Source organism: Podarcis tiliguerta, assembly GCF_965153285.1.
Source record: "Podarcis tiliguerta genome assembly, chromosome: 12".
Taxonomy (NCBI): Eukaryota; Metazoa; Chordata; class Lepidosauria; order Squamata; family Lacertidae; genus Podarcis; species Podarcis tiliguerta.
In genome coordinates this window covers 53,784,587-53,798,373 of record NC_139545.1, presented here as the reverse complement: position 1 = coordinate 53,798,373, position 13,787 = coordinate 53,784,587, and the positions used below count along the sequence as shown (strand labels likewise).

The following is a 13,787-nucleotide window of genomic DNA, read 5'->3' as shown; positions in this document are numbered from 1 at the left end:
GAATGGAGTCAAAGGCGGAGGTCAGGTCCACAAAAGCCGCGTGTAGTTTGCAGTTGAACCTGTTTAGGTATTTATCAATCAGGGTAAGTAGAACAAGACATTGGCCAGATGTGCTGTGACCTTTACGGAAGCCAGCCTGTTCCGGATGGAATAGCTTTGTTTCTTCTGCCCACTCAATTAATTTCTCTAGCAAGAATCTAGAGTAAACCTTGTATGATATGTCCAACAGGCTGATAGGTCGGTAGTTGCGCGGATCTTGTGGGTCCCCCTTTTTATGTATTGGGATAACTATGCTCTGTTTCCAGTTAGGTGGAATCTTAAGAGTAGCATTAATGGTGGTAAAGAGAGATGCTAAGATAGGGGCCCACCACGACTGGTTCGATAAGAATACCTCAGGTGGTATCATATCCTCCCCCGGGGATTTATCCCCTGATAGCATGCTAATTAGTTGAATACATCTCTCTGGGGAGACTGGCTCCCAGGTGGGCAAGGCAGATGCTGGAAGGGTGGTGACTACATTTACGTCAGAATCTGAGGTGGAATACAGCTGAGCAAAGTGAGAGTGCCAGCTGGCTGCTGTGATGTTATTAACAATGAATGAGGGGGGTCTTAGACCTGCATTAATTAAATTCCAAAATTTCTTGTCGTCACGGGTTTTAATGGCCACTGACAGAGCCGACCAGCGTTCTTTCGCAAAGAGCAATTTCTTATGTTGGAGCAGCTTCTTATAGTATGAACGAAATTGGGCTAACTCCCTGATTTTGCTCTGAGTGCTGTCTGCTTTCATGTCTGACTGGAGAAATCTAAGCCTACTTCTGCACTGTTTGCATTCTTGGTCGAACCAGGTTTGATTCTTCCAGGATAGAATCGCACGGGAAGGTTTCGTAAGCGAAGGGAGCAAGTAGACTAGAATTTGCTGGAAATTTGAGAAATGATTCACATTCGTTGTTAACAGCTGAGCTTTCAGGGCTAGGATCTCAGGGGAATTTAGGAGGACTTTTATGTCTTGCTCCAGGTAGATGTCCCACTTCTTGCGTCCGGGGGCCAGGGTCGATGAATCCTGGGGGTGTGGTGAGCTGGGAGGCCCCAGCTGTGTGTGGTGAAAGGAGATGGCAATTGGAAGGTGGTCACTTTCGGTTCTGTTGAACACATTGAAACAGTATGCCTCATCATTAAATGCTGAGGAGGACCAGATGTAATCTATAACACTTGCCCCTCTAGATCCTAGAAAAGTATAGTATCCCCCGGACCAGTCTTTGGGTGTGCCGTGCAAGCTGTGCAGCCCGCAGTTTATAGTGAACTCCAGCAGTATGATGCCAGCCCTATTAATGGTCTTGTCCTGTGAATTCCACGTAGGAAACCACTCCTCTTCTATGAATAATTGCGACTTATCGGTGAATAAGCTTATATCTGCTCCGATTCTGGCATTGAAGTCCCCCATTATAAGGATCTCTGACTTTGGAAATTCAACCCCAGATTTATCTAGAATAAATCTTAAATCCTCCCAAAGCTGATTTGAGTGAGAGGAGGAGTAGGTAGATGGATTGTACAAGTTTACACATATGAATTCCCCAAGCGAGCTGTTAGTGATGTGCAAAGTTTGAATGTAATTACTCTCTAACCAAAAGATAGGAGAGATATTAAGCTGAAGCTCCTGCGAAACAAATGTTACCAGGCCTCCACTAGGGCGCCCATACAAGTGTGTTTTGGTCGCAGGAATCACAAAGGCGTCATAGCCCGGTAGGGATGGGGGGGGTGAAGATTCTAAGCACCAGGTCTCTTGTATACCCATAATCTGGAATTTCGCTAAAAACTCTTTCATATCCCCGTCATCCTGTTTGGACGTCCATCCTGCCACATTCCAGGATAGCACATTAAAGCAATTTGAGGAGGGACTATGTGCTAGTCAATTGCTCTGGTTGCTGGTGGGAAGGACATTGCCAGGGGTCTGAGACAGCTCCAGTCGAGGTACTACCGAAGGTATCGAAGGGGTGGTGAGTTGATTGATGTGACCAGCAGGGTCTTCAATAAAACCTAAGTTGTCTCTTTGCACAGTGGGTTCCTTAACGTTTATATATTGGCTTGAAAAGGTTGCGGATAAATGAGGTTCTACCAAAAGAGGTTGACTGGCAAAGGACGAGGATATAGAGTCATTTGACTGGACCGCACTGAATGAAGACTCCAGGTCAGGCATAGAAGAATAGGACATTGACAGATTACCAGGATGAGGTGTGTTTGGCGCGTTACTCTTTAAGGCGGAGGACGAGGTAGTTGATTGCAGATCTATTAGTAGAGGTGAAGGGGGTCTGCGTTGCGACGGTGTATGAGGAGCTTCCGCCAGGCAGACTGCCAAATCATCCGTTGTTGGAGTCCCAGTATTTGGCAGGGGTTTCTGGGGTGTTAGCCCCTTCATAACTGGTTTCCTTTGATTTAATAGGTTGCTATGTCCAGGATTTGAGGAGATTTTCTCTTGAAGTACATGTGTAAGATGCTGCTTGAGTGTATCAAGCCTGTTTATAACTTCCTGCTGTTCTACTAATGGCAACTCGCCATAGGATGAAATAAGGTCCCTCTCCTCTGAGATATCCATATGGCTGGGCCCGCTTTGGTCATGCTTCTTTGTTGCTGGAGTAGATAAACCAGGAAGCTTGGGCTGAGAGGGAGGGTGAGGTTCCCGGGTGGACAACTTGAGTTTCAAGACTGAGTCGCGCCTGTCTGGCGGGCAGCTACCTTTTTGTACGGTGCTGCGGAAGAGAGGTTTAATCCTGGTGTCATTAAAGACTCTTGTTGGGAAGATGCCCCAGGTGGCCAGAAACGCTTTACGCCTAACCAGTATGGAGGGAATTTTTGGAGACTGGAAGGAGAGCAATACTTTTTGGAGCCGATGGTGGTAGTTTAAAAGTTTCACTGTACTGAGGTCTATTAGCGGAGGCCAAATCTGAAGGAGTTGCCTCAGATGATCTTTGACATCTCTCGAATTATTCCACCTTGGGGACCTGGGGTCCCTACTATGTATAGTTAGACATATTTTGTTTGGTTGTAAAATCAGAGATTGAGAGTCCAATTGAGTTTTTAGGAGGTGACCACCAGTACCACTTTCATGTCTAATAAGGGAGGTATACCTCTGTCCCTTTAAATCCCTCGGAGGCAGAGTGTGGTTGAGCTGGAGCTCTAGCAAATGGGCCTCAAGCTTTTGGTGGAGATTATCCACCTGCATGGAGATCCCATTTATGCTCTTAAAGATGCAGCGCAGGGTCCTGGTTATTAATTGGAAATGATCGAGTCCCATGCCATCGCCGAGGGCCAACTCGGGCTCCCCCTTCGAGGTGGCTCTCACCTCTTTGTCATTATCGTTGGCATTATTCGTTGTCTTCGAGTTCACCCCCTCCACTTCTATATCGGCTGCGAGGTCAATTAAAGGATTAAAACGATTGTGAGTTTCAACCATGTAGCTAACTTCCTCATTATTTCTATTACAGTTAAGAAAAAAAGTATCAATCTTGGACTGTTTGGGCCTCGGGGGAGGCATTGCCTCATCCAGGTCCCTTGGCCGCTTGCCATGGCCCATAGTGGAGATTAGAAGCAATATCCACAATAATTGGAAGTATCCTAATACACCTTAGAGAGTATTGTAGGAAGCAGGGGAGTGGAGAGCGAAGAAGAAAGAAAAGTAAAGTTCGTTGCTTACTTACAATTCTCAGTCATTTCGGTTCAATGTCTTAAAGGTCAGACTTAGCAAGAGTTATTTTTGTGAGTATGCTTCTCTCCATTTTACCTCTTACTCTCTGAGCTGATAGTCAGCGAGCCCTTTCTTTGCATCTGCAGTGACTGTGGGTGGGTGGGGGTTGAGCTCTCAGGAAGTTTTATCTGAGTTCAGTCCCTTCCTTCAGTGAAATGTCTGTTGTGACATTTCCATTTCTGAGCCAGAAGTATCCTTGCGGCCGTTGTGACATACATAAACAGTTTTGCATCTTTTTTTGGAATTTCATCTCCAGTTAAACCTAACAAAAACATCTCTGGTTTTTTATTGAAATTATATTTAAAGATCTTTTTAAATTCATACCATGGAGCTCGTGCACCAGAGAGTTCCCTTGGATTGTGTTCAAGGAAAGTTGGGATTGTAACCTTTCCAACACAGCGCGCCCTGTCTGTGGTGTGTCCATTTCTTTTTCATCTTCCTGCGTCCGCCTCAAGTCCACAGCAGCTTTGTGCTCCCCCTCTCCAAGACAGCGGCCGCCAGGAAGAGGTGAGTTCAGGAAACGCAGGAAGTTATTTAAGGAGGAGGGTGCCCATCTCCTAAGCACATGTTTATGCCTGAACAATATCTTGTTTAAAAACCATTTTAGGACTCCGCGGTGACAATGATGGCCTTGATAAAGGGCTGCAGCCGCAAACTACAGTCCAGCAGCTGCAGGAGCGAGTCTCCAGCTAGCAGATACAGAGCTACTTTTCCAGGCTTAGACAATTAATTGGCATTGTAATGTGAATTTTGCCTGCGTCACACATTTTAATGCAAATTTTGTCTCATTTCTGCAGAGCATTTGCCCCTAAAATCATGCATTTTTGTATGTTGTTTTCACAAATGCATGCATTTTTTAATGCAAACTTTACCCTGGTATATGCATTTGTGTACTTGGCTGGAGAATAACCTTGCAAAACTCATAAAAGGTAAAAGGACCCCTGACCATTAGTGGTTGCGGTGCTCATCTCGCTTTACTGGCCGAGGGAGCTGGCATACAGCTTCCGGGTCATGTGGCCAGCAGGACTAAGCCATTTCTGGCGAACCAGAGCAGTGCACGGAAACGCCGTTTACCTTCCTGCCAGGGTGGTACCTATTTATCTACTTGCACTGGTGTGCTTTCGAACTGCTAGGTTGGCAGGAGCAGGGACTGAGCAACGGGAGCTCACCCCATCACAGGGATTCGAACCGCCGACCTTCTGATCGGCAAGCCCTAGGCTTTGTGGTTTAACCCAAAGCTCATAAGATGGCTGTATTCTGGTTCTCTATTCTGGTTCTCTATTGCAAATTAGACAGGTTTGCAAATCAAATTCTCATCCACCCCAAATTGTACATCTCTTTATCAGTACTTCAAGGCAGATGATCTCTCCCAGAGGCTTCTTATCTTCCTAACACCATCACAACCCTTGGTTGAAACAATAAAATCTGCCCTTACTCTCTTCCTAGCTTGTCTAGCATGACATCCTCCCGTTGTCTTTCCCCACATAAACATTACTGTCTCTATTCTTTTCTTTAAAAAAAAAAAAAGTTATTCTCAGTCCTTGAGGCTTCCTCCCTTCTTTGTATTTATTTTCTTGTTTCTAAACTTGCACCAATCCTGTTTTTCACTTGCATTGTTCCCTGGGATGAAACTTCCGTCCCTCTTGAAATTGCAACATGGCTAAACTTCCTGGAGGTTCTGGTAGACTCTGGAGTCAGTCTCTCATTTTAGGTTTCAGAGGAAATGTCTAGATCTCTCTTGCCAGCACCAGAACCTAGTTCTTTCTTAAGATACATAATACATATGCATGCAATTTTACATTGGCCGCTTAGGCGTCCCCACAAAGAAGAAAGGACAAGAGATTTGTATAATATTTGCATATATAGAAAGAGAGGATTTAGAAACAATTGCCATAACTTAGGAAGAAACACAATTCATCTCATCATCATCACCACCATCATCATAATTTATTTGTACACCACCCACTTTGACTGCGTTGCCTAAGATACTCTTCCAACAGAATATAAAAACATAGTGAAACATCAAACATTAAAAACTTCCCTAAACAGGGCTGCCTTCAGATGTCTTCTAAAAGTCAGATAGTTGTTTGTTTCCTTGACATCTGATGGGAGGGCATTCCACAGGGCGGGTGCCACCACCGAGAAGGCCCTCTTCCTGGTTCCCTGTAACCTCACTTCTCACAGGGAGGGAACTGCCAAAAGGCCCTCGGAGCTGGACCTCAGTGTTCAGGCAGAATGATGAGTGTGGAGACGCTTCTTCAGGTATACTGGGCCAAGGCCATTTAGGGCTTTAAAGGTCAGCACCAACACTTTGAATTGTGCTTGGAAACATACTGGGAGTCAATGTAGATCTCTTAGGACCAGTGTTATATGGTCCCAACTGTTGCTCCCAGTCATTAGTTTAGCTGCTGCATACTGGATTAGTCGTAGATTCTGAGCCACCTTCAAAGGCAGCCCCACGTAGAGCGCATTGCTGTAGTCCAAGTGGGAGATAACCAGAGATGTACCACTCTGGTGAGACTGTGCGCAGGCAGGTAGAGTCTCAGCCTGCATATCAGATGGAGCTGTTAGTATAGTAGGGATACTGTGACCAGGTGATTGGTTTGCCTGCTCAGTCTGCTATTCAGATGCTAACAGTGGCGTAGCGTGGGTTGTCAGCACCCGGGGCAAGGCAAGTAATTTGCGCCCCCTAACCCGGGGCAAGGCAAGTAATTTGCCCCCCCCCCGCTGCACTGACCCTCCCCCAGATAGTCCCTCACTCTCTCTCCGCACCGCACGCCTGGCACCCTCCCCTCCACAGTGGGCGGCAACCCGGCGGCTCGGATCGGATTCGCACAGCCAGCACTGCAGTGAGAGAGAGAGAGTGAGCCAGGTAGGGGCAGAGAGCTGCGAGTGCGAGCGTGTCCCCCCCCCAGATGTTGCGCCCGGTGCGGCCGGGCCCCCCTGCACCCCCCACGCTACGCCACTGCTAACAGTTAATGGGCAACTTCCAGGTCCTCCCTGTCTTTCTAAACCATAGTACACCAATTTTATTCTTCACATTTTCTGTCTGGCTTGCAATTCATCTCTGGGTCCAGTTCAAGGACTGATAAAAGCCCTTGGCACATCTCTCCTTCTCCCATATGCCCCTACCCTTACCTTAGCATTGTCCACTAAGGCTGTTCTCAGTGTGCCCTTTTGATCTGAAGTTCAGAAAATGGCAGCGTAAGGGCCTTTTCAGTGGTAGCCCCCCTGGATGTAGAATTTCCCCAGGAAAGGTCACTTGGTGCCCACATAGTGGTTTTACCAGAGCTTTTAAGATATTTGGTGAGTGGGGGAGCTAGCTTCTGTTTGCTGGGTTTTAGCCCTTGTATCTGACAGTTGGTTTTCACTACTGTGCTTTTCAAAAATTGCGTTTTATTTTGTGTTTGGTTTTTTACGGTGGTTGGAGTTTTAAAAGTTCATTGCGGGGTTTTTTTATTGCATCTTGGTTTTATTGCTGCATTTTATTGTGCAGTGCCTAGATAACTTTTTTAATGGGGTGTCTTAGAAAGACAAATAATAAACGCCTGCAAATCGGTTTTTTTTTTGCTGCTGTCTTGCGCACTTATCAGGGAGTAAACCCCATTGAACTCTGCTGGGTTTACTTCTGAGTAGATGTGCGGCGGACTGGTCTGTTAGCATCCCAAGGGGGACGGACTGTAATTCACTGGTAGAGAGTTTGCACTTGTGTACAGAGGTCTCAGGTCTCATCCCTAGCAAACGGGTCTGGAATCAAATCATGGCAAAGACCTCTGTCTGAGACCCTGGAGAGCTCCTGCAAGCCAGAGTATGCAGTACTGGGGGCAAATGGGCAGATAGTTGAGCTGGTATAAATCAATTTCCTATAATATGGTGACTTCCAGATGTTGTACTCCAACCCCTACCAGTTCTGGTCTAACATCTGGGCTTGAAGAAGGCTCCAACCAAGAGTTTGACAGACACACTCACACCCCTTTTCTCTAGCTTTAAGGTCTTGGAAATCTCAAACATTATCCCTGAACACAGGGCAAAGTATTGAATTACAGTGGTGCCTCGCAAGACGAAAAGAATCCGTTCCGCGAGTCTCTTCGTCTTGCGGTTTTTTCGTCTTGCGAAGCAAGCCCATTAGCGGATTAGCGCTATTAGCGCTATTGGCAGTTTAAGGGCTATTAACGGCTATTAAAGGCTTAAGGGATTAGCGGATTAGCTGCTAAAAGGCTATTAGCATCTTAGCACTTTAGAAAAAGGGGTTGGGGAGCGAAAAAAACCCCTCAAAAAACGCAAGACATTTTCGTCTTGCGAAGCAAGCCCATAGGGAAATTCGTCTTGCGAAGCGCTTCTGAAAATGGAAAACCCTTTCGTCTTGCGGGTTTTCCGTCTTGCGGGGCACCACTGTATTTTCCTGCTAATTGCACAGACTGGTGTGAATGCAGCGCATTGCCAATTGATACATTTAATTTATTTGCAGACTAAGCAAAGTGGGTAAGCCCCTCCCCCCCAAAAAGTGTTATTTACTGAGCTTGGATCCTAGAACAATAGACAGGTAGTGAAATATACTCGGAGCCGAGTGTGAATTTCATGCTCTTTATTCAGCTCATAGTAGCAATGAATGAAACTTTCCCCAAAACGTCTAGCTATATATACATTATTTACACAATGGGCCCTGCATGGTTGGCTAATTCTGGGCTGCTCCTGTAGGCCAATCAGGTTGCGGATTCACCTGCTCCAGAAGCCTGATTCGCTGCTCCAGCAGGCAAATCAGGTTGCTGATTCACTTCATCCAGGAGCCTGATTGGCTGCTCCTGCAGGCCAATCAGGTCACTGATTCACTTCTACCTGGAGCTGGATTGGGTGGCTCCTGCAGACCAATCATACTGTTGCATCCTGGATCCTATTGTTCCAGGATTCAGCTCAGTACATAACAGGTAGGATCCTAGAATGCAACAACCTGATTGGCCTGCGGGAGCAGACCATTCAGGCTCCAGGAGGGAAGCAGAGTCAGCCAATCACGTGGGACCCATTGTGTAAATAATGTATATAAAGCCTGAGGTTTTTGGGTAGGAAATCAATCACTGTTCCTATGAGCTGAAATAAAGAGCATGAAATCACTAGGTAAAGGTAAAGGTACCCCTGCCCGTACGGGCCAGTCTTGACAGACTCTAAGGTTGTGCGCCCATCTCACTCAAGAGGCCGAGGGCCAGCGCTGTCCGGAGACACTTCCGGGTCACGTGGCCAGCGTGAGAAAGCTGCATCTGGCGAGCCAGCGCAGCACACGGAAACGCTGTTTACCTTCCCGCCAGTAAGCGGTCCCTATTTATCTACTTGCACCCGGGGGTGCTTTCGAACTGCTAGGTTGGCAGGCGCTGGGACCGAACAACGGGAGCGCACCCCGCCGTGGGGATTCGAACCGCCGACCTTTCGATCGTCAAGCCCTAGGCACAGAGGCTTTTACCCACAGCGCCACCCGCATCCCGCAGCGCCACCCGCGTCACCCGAGTAGTGATGAAATCACTACTCTTAGTATATTTCAAAAAGCCTTCCTCCAGTTGCAGAAATGTGGATATTTGGGGGGAAACCCACGCAGAATTTCAGGCATCATAAATTCTTACTTTACGAACTGGCTTTCTGGGCTTCAGATTGAAGCCACCTTCCTGCCCCGGAAGTTGCCAATAGCTTCTCAGTGTTTAAGCGGAGAAATGGCTTTCCTGCTCGTTCCTTGAGGAGTCTTTCTTTCCTGCCAGTGACTCCCCTCCAGATCCCAGCCCATGTGCTTCCCAGATGTTTCTCATTAGTCACGCTTTCCGTCCTCCAAATCCGTTACTGATGCCCTAGACTGCCGCTCTTAACTTTCGCCCAATAAGGGGAAAGCAAAACACAGCAATGTTAAACCAGAAGGATTTTAAGGAGAGTTTCAGAGTGGGGTCTTTTCCCCCTTTCCTTTCCCCCTTTTTCCTTTTATAAAATCCCTGCTTAGTCAGCTTTTTCCAGCACAGGACGCATGGATGGACCCAGTGAGAGCAAAGACTGGAATACCTTCCCGTCCACTCCCATGAAACTTTTGTTCGGATGCTTCTCCGTTTCCTCCTGCGAAGGAAAACGTGGCTTTTGCTCTTAGCCGATGCTCCTGGGGTTATTGGGATTTTTTTTTTAGGGGGGGAATAGAGGTGGAGAAGGAGGGTGGCAGCTTCGTTGTCAGAAAGGCGGAGTCTGGCAGGATGTGTTTAAAAGTTTGCTGAAAAGTCTCCTTCTCAAGCTGGCGGGGCGTTAGTTTCACGAGACATTTTCCTGATGGGGATTCATATTCCCCGCTGCCTTCCTGAAGAAACGGTGGTTGTGGAAAAACTTCCTTGGGGAGATCTGGATGGCAAGGGAGCCTTCAGCCATGCCTTTGTGAGTAACTTATTCCTATCAATTTCTCTGTTTTTGTCTCACGGCGTGAGAATCGGGGGAAGTATGGAGGGGATACCCAAACAGGGTGGATGAGAATGTGATATACAAATGAAATGCTACCAAACCACCGCCTTTTAGTTCTCCTGCTGTCTTTTCCATCACCTCAAAAACTGTTGTTGTTGTTTAGTCGTTCAGTCGTGTCCGACTCTTCGTGACCCCATGGACCAGAGCACACCAGGCACTCCTGTCTTCCACTGCCACCCGCAGTTTGGTCAGATTCATGTTTGTAGCTTCGAGAACACTGTCTAACCATCTCGTCCTCTGTCATCCCCTTCTCCTTGTGCCCTCCATCTTCCCCAACATCAGGGTCTTTTCCACTGAGTCTTCTCTTCTTATGAGGTGGCCAAAGTATTGGAGCCTCAGCTTCACGATCTGTCCTTCCAGTGAGCACTCAGGGCTGATTTCCTCAAAAACTAACTTTTCCTTAATCCTCATCATACATGAGTTTTCCAGACCCACCAAGTGTCCCTGTTATCCAGATATACAGACACTGTCCCAGTCTCTGATTGTACCGCGTTTCCTTAGGACGTCCCTATTTTCACCGGAGAAATGTTGGAGGGTGTGGACTTCTCCTGGGCTGCCTATCCCACCTCTCGCTTTCCCTGTTATCTGTAGAACACATTCCTTACATTATGTGCCGGCCTTTGGAGCTCATGTAACGGTGAGGAAGACGAGAGATCTCAGCTATGGCGTTCAGTCAAAGAAAAGGTCTGTTGTCTTTGAGCGCTCAAGCCACGATGCACAGTTCTTAAGGCAGTTTCCCAAATGGATCGAGCTTCCGTCCAGCCACACCCCGCTCCTGAAGTTCCAGGGCAATCCTATTTACTCTTCAGTAAGCCTCCCAGAGTGGTTTGTTGAGGTTTCGTCCTGATTTATCCGCAGGGAACTCGGATAGCATTGCATCAAAGCAAAGCATTATCCTACACTTCCCAGTGCATTTATTATTGTAAAAGGTCTTATTTTGGGGGGAAGCGGGTTTCTTGCACAAGACACCTCTACCCCAAATGTACTTCAACTGCACAACCTGAATCTGCCGGCATGTGATTGAATAGCAACACTCTGGTAGCATCCTCAGTTTAATGGGGCTACCTAGCGAATACAGTTTGTGGTCTTCTTACAACCGAAGCTCCAACTGCAACGAGTCCTGTATCTCTCTTAAAGTCTGTATTTTAAAGTCTAAAAGATAGATAGCAGTGTGTTTGTGTTCTTGGGCCTACGGAAGTGTATCCCATAATTTGTTAGTCTTGAATGGGCTATGGCAGGATCCTTAGTTGTTTTAATGCAACAGACTAAAAGCCCAAGGCTTTGTACGTATTATTGTTTACAGTGGTACCTCGGGTTAAGTACTTAATTCGTTCTGGAGGTCTGTTCTTAACCTGAAACTGTTCTTAACCTGAAGCACCACTTTAGCTAATGGGGTCTCCTGCTGCCGCCGCGCCGCCACTGCACGATTTCTGTTCTCATCCTGAAGCAAAGTTCTTAACCCGAGGTAATATTTCTGGGTTAGCGGAGTCTGTAACCTGAAGCGTATGTAACCCGAGGTACCACTGTACACTGGTTCCTCTGTGATCTCGGGCGATGACATTCCTGCTCCTTCTCTACTGCTTGTACAGCAGCATGCAAATGGGACATAAAACGGGAGGAGGGAGGAACTACACTGTGTTGTAAGTTGCTAATGCAGTGGTACCTCGGGTTAAGAACTTAATTCGTTCCGGAGGTCCGTTCTTAACCTGAAACTGTTCTTAACCTGAGTTACCACTTTAGCTAACGGGGCCTCCCGCTGCTGCCGCCACGCAATTTCTGTTCTCATCCTGAAGCAAAGTTCTTAACCTGAGGTAATATTTCTGGGTTAGCAGAGTCTGTAACCTGAAGCGTTTGTAACCAGAAGCATCTATAACCCGAGGTACCACTGTATGTACATAGACTTACTTCCACCCATACTTCCACCCGAACGTATCACAACCCTATTATGTTCTTATCATAATTGTCCCTGCACAAACTTTCCCATCCCCGCAGCATAAAATATTTGGATTCACGTCTTAGTAATACAGTGGTACCTCGGGTTACAAACATTTCAGGTTACAGACTCTGCTAACCCGGAAGTAGTACCTCGGGTTAAGAACTTTACTTCAAGATGACAACAGAAATTGTGCAGCGGCAGCGGGAGGCCCCATTAGCTAAAGTGTTAAGTTTCAGGTTAAGAACGGACCTCCAGAACGAATTAAGTTCTTAACCAGAGGTACCACTGTAAATAAATGCATAAAAGGATTGATCCCGTGTCCCCAGGCCTCACATATGTACCCCGTGAATCAGCGCGGCTTAAGAAAACAACAGAGTCTTTGAAAACAACATGGCAGCCCTCGGCCACCCAGGCAGCGGCGGAGGAAGCTGTTTGGGCGCCTGGGGCGGCATGCCCAGGGGTGGGGCAAGCCGCCCATAGAGATGGGGTGAGCCACTCATAGGGGCAGGCCACACCACGGAGCCTCTGGAGTCTGCCTGCCTCCTCCCACTCAGCCACCCTATAGCTGGGGGGGGGGGGAGGCAGCGGGCGGACAGTTTGGGCAGCACAGAGCCTGCACGCGCCCAAGCCACCGTGTCTCTCCCAGGAGAGACGTGTGGCTTGGGCGTGCTGCAGGCCCCGCGGTGAGTGCCGCCCGGCATTTTGTCACCCCCCTCAGTGGTGACACCCGGGGCGGCTCGCACCCACCGCACCCCCCTTTGTCCATCCCTGAACCCAGGCCAATGAAGTCATGCTTTAATAAAAAAATTGAGGGGAGAGACAGAAGGAAGTCAGTCAATGATCATGACTCACGGTTTTTACAATGCATAATTATTCGTTATACAAGGAAGTCTTTATGGCAGTCCTACTTAGAAGCTGAGCTATTATCAGTCCCATTTTCCACCCTGAGTTTGTACCAAGCCAGGCCCTCTGATCGAACATAGTTTGGTGGAATCTATACACATATTAAAAAAAAAACCGCTGTGAAAATGCTTTTTTGAGAAATAGATTGAATTTTGCATCGCTCACTGTCTCCATTCGTGTGTCACATTTGTATATTGTACTTTACAACAAATTTGAAACATTTTATTCGCAGCTGTGTAGCTGAGTCCTTTGTTAACAGTCAGAGGCAGAGCTGTTAACGCAGGCTATCCATTCACATTGGAAGTTTAATTGATGTTTCTCCTGCTGGCTGAATAAAGACCGAAGAGGATATAGAAAGGAGTTTTTCCTTCTAGCAATGAACCATTCTGTCTTCCTCAGAAAACTGCTATTTGTGATTATTATTATTATTATTAGCATTTTAAGATCACTCTTCCACTGAATAAGTTTTACAAGTACAGTGGTACCTCGGGTTAATAACCTAATTCATTCTGGTCCATTCTTAACCTGAAGCTGTTCTTAACCTGAGGTACCACTTTAGCTAATGGTGCCTCACGCCGCCGCTGTGCAATTTCTGTCCTCATCCTGAAGCAAAGTTCTTAACCTGAGATACTATTTCTGGGTTAGCAGAGTCTGTAACCTGAAGTGTTTGTAACCTGAAGCATCTGTAACCTGAGGTAGCACTGTATCAGCGTTAAGACAGTACCTGCCATCAGG

At 47.0% G+C, this 13,787-nt stretch overlaps 1 protein-coding gene across 4 annotated transcripts in view; it reads left to right on the top strand.

Moving 5' to 3' along the window:
• The window catches only part of GJC2 (gap junction protein gamma 2), a 90,120-nt gene that overhangs the window by 66,198 nt on the left and 10,135 nt on the right, over positions 1-13,787 (top strand). Inside the window, exon 1 of one of the 4 annotated variants that reach the window (XM_083406678.1) lies at positions 9,539-10,129. The exons of the other annotated variants lie outside the window; for them this stretch is intronic. The gene's annotated coding sequence lies outside the window, so the exon portion shown is untranslated. Of the gene's footprint in view, positions 1-9,538; positions 10,130-13,787 lie in introns of those variants that run through there. 4 annotated transcript variants of the gene reach the window in all.